General features: G+C 37.5%; 1 pseudogene; it reads right to left on the bottom strand.

Annotated features, from left to right (window-relative positions):
• Positions 1–1,561: 1,561 nt before the first annotated feature.
• Positions 1,562–2,051, bottom strand: LOC125918242 (nuclear transport factor 2-like; annotated as a pseudogene).
• Between the last annotated feature and the right edge of the window lie 451 nt (positions 2,052–2,502).

Below are 2,502 nucleotides of genomic sequence, written 5' to 3'. Positions count from 1 at the left end.
CTAGAAGACATGGCACAGATAACACCAAAACTATCAGGGCCTGATTTGAAATGCTAGCCTATAACTTTTAGTTATTCATTGAACTCATGAACCTGCACTAGTAATTGGAATATACATTTATATACTTTTAAAATATTAAAACCTTAGCTCTTTAATTTGTTTTATCTTTGTTTTCTTTCATTTGTACTGAAGTGTTTTGACTACAGCACTCAGATAAGTCATGAATTTATTTTTAAAGGTGTCATAGTGTTTGAACTTTCCATATATCCCCTCATTTAAAAGGTACTTACAGTAGATACATACAAGTAATTTCACATGCCTCATGTGAAAATCTTTGCTTCTGTGCATTCCAAATTTTCATAGTTAAGAGAAATAAAAATTATTTTTCTTTTATAATCTGGATAAAAATCATGGCTGTTCCAAAAATATTTGGTGATATCATTGTTTGAAGCCTCTGGGTGAAGCAAATTAATTGTAAGGTGGTTATCCTTTGCATTAAAAATATCCCGACCTAAAAATCTTGTTATTTGGAAGCAGCCAAATCTATTGTTATGTGGGTGTTGATATCAGTAGCTCCATATTTAAATAGAAATTAACTTGAAATTAAATTAAAGCATTTTGCTATCAAGATCAGAACAAAACTCAGCACTACCTCCCTGGAATCAATAATTTTCACACAGCTACATTTATCATATTAAAAAAGATGTTAATAAAGCTAATATTATAAATGAACGAGCTCCCATTCTAGAATTTTCCTAAAATGAAAGGTGCCTTAGTAAAGTTAATTATATTAGAGTCGTAGTGAAGAGTAAGCTTGAACATGTTATTATTGTGGTGAAAATGATGGATCTAGTATGCTGACGTAAAAAATTCTTAAATGAAATAAGTTAACTTTCACCAAGAGAAATCGCCTCATCGCCCGGTAGGATGACCGGCAGTAGGTATGCATACATGAGCCAACCCACTTTAAAGATTGTCATCCAAGAGGTGATTTCTGTTGTGGAAACTGATTTCAATTTTATGCTCTTAAAGGATCCATCTATGAGAATTGTATTTTATGTTTTTTTAAGTTTATTTATTTAATTTGAGAGAGAGCACGTGTGAGTGGGAGAGCGGCAGAGGGAGAACCCCGAGCGGGCTCCACACTGCTGGCACAGACCCCAGTGCAGGGCTCGATCCCATGAACCGTGAGATCATGATCTGAGCCAAGACCAAGAGTGGGACACTTAACCGACTGAGCCAGCCAGTCACCTCTATGAGAATTTTATCTTATTTGTTAAGAAAATTTTCATCGTTTTGTTGTATCATGAAGCACTGAAACATCCAAACAAATCAATATGTGGGTGGTGAGGCAGCTGCTTTCTCCTTCACTTCTTTGGGTTCCTAGAACAACTTGTCAGTAGATTCTTTTTTTTTAAAAGATGACCTTTTGTGTTATTCAAGTCTTTAGGCATGTGCTGGTACAACACAAACTTCTGTCAGATGCAACTAGCTAGCATCCAGGAATCATGCACAACAGCTCAGTAATAGCACACTGCATCTGCTCCCACTGCAGTGGGGCTCATTTGTTAACATTTGGAGCATCTGGAGGAGTAAGTATGGTATGGGGAAGAGAACGAAGGGGGAAACAGCATGAGTATGTGGCTGGGAGGAGAGAAGGTCGGCAGAAGTTGTGCAGTCTGAATATGTCATCGGTGCAAACTCAAGCATCCTTGACGTTCTTTAATAGGAACATCTGGTGGAATCCCATCATGAGGTCTTTATCAGCCTTGAGCTGGCCCGCAACCATGGTGATGATGCAGGCATGTGGCACAGGCCGATGATGCTGTGTCATGATGCTGTGTCGTGATGCTGTGCTAGGTTTTCTGAAACAGAAGGGTAGACAATTTCTCCACAATGGTAGCTTTCTCTTGGGATCTCTGTCCTTCCCACCTAAGGCATGGCGCGTCAATATAAATTGCACCTAGTTACATTCTGTCATTATCAAGTAACTGGTAGTAATGTTGAATGAAGCTGGATCCAGTCTGTTCCCAGATTGGCTTATTTCCCATTCTGGAGCATCAGCTGGCCTCATTGAGATCCCAGGAGATGGCGTGATGTCTGCAGTGACAATGGCAACCCAGCATGATCTGCAAGGGGAATCTTAAATACTGATGTCGGTGTAATTAAAATAACTTCTAACATAAAATTGAAAAGAAATTTATTTAGATCAAGCAAGCTTATAAATAATTAGATGGATTTATATAAATCCCAGTTGCTATTAAACTGTGACACAGTTTTTGATTAAGACATTTGTCTGATGGACCATAAAATGACTTCCCAAATTCAAGGCTTTTCCTTACTTTTTATTATGGTATACCAAAGTTTACAAGTTTAATGGTACAGTTCTGTCAAGTTTTTCTCCCTAGGATTATATAGTGCACATGTGTTTTGTTCTTGTTCTTGTTTCCGTTTTACTGTTGTATCCCAAAGAACAAACAGAAAAAATGATAACATGGAAGA

Source organism: Panthera uncia, unplaced genomic scaffold (genome assembly GCF_023721935.1).
Source record: "Panthera uncia isolate 11264 unplaced genomic scaffold, Puncia_PCG_1.0 HiC_scaffold_591, whole genome shotgun sequence".
Lineage (NCBI taxonomy): Eukaryota > Metazoa > Chordata > Mammalia > Carnivora > Felidae > Panthera > Panthera uncia.
This window is presented reverse-complemented; position numbering and strand designations above follow the sequence as displayed.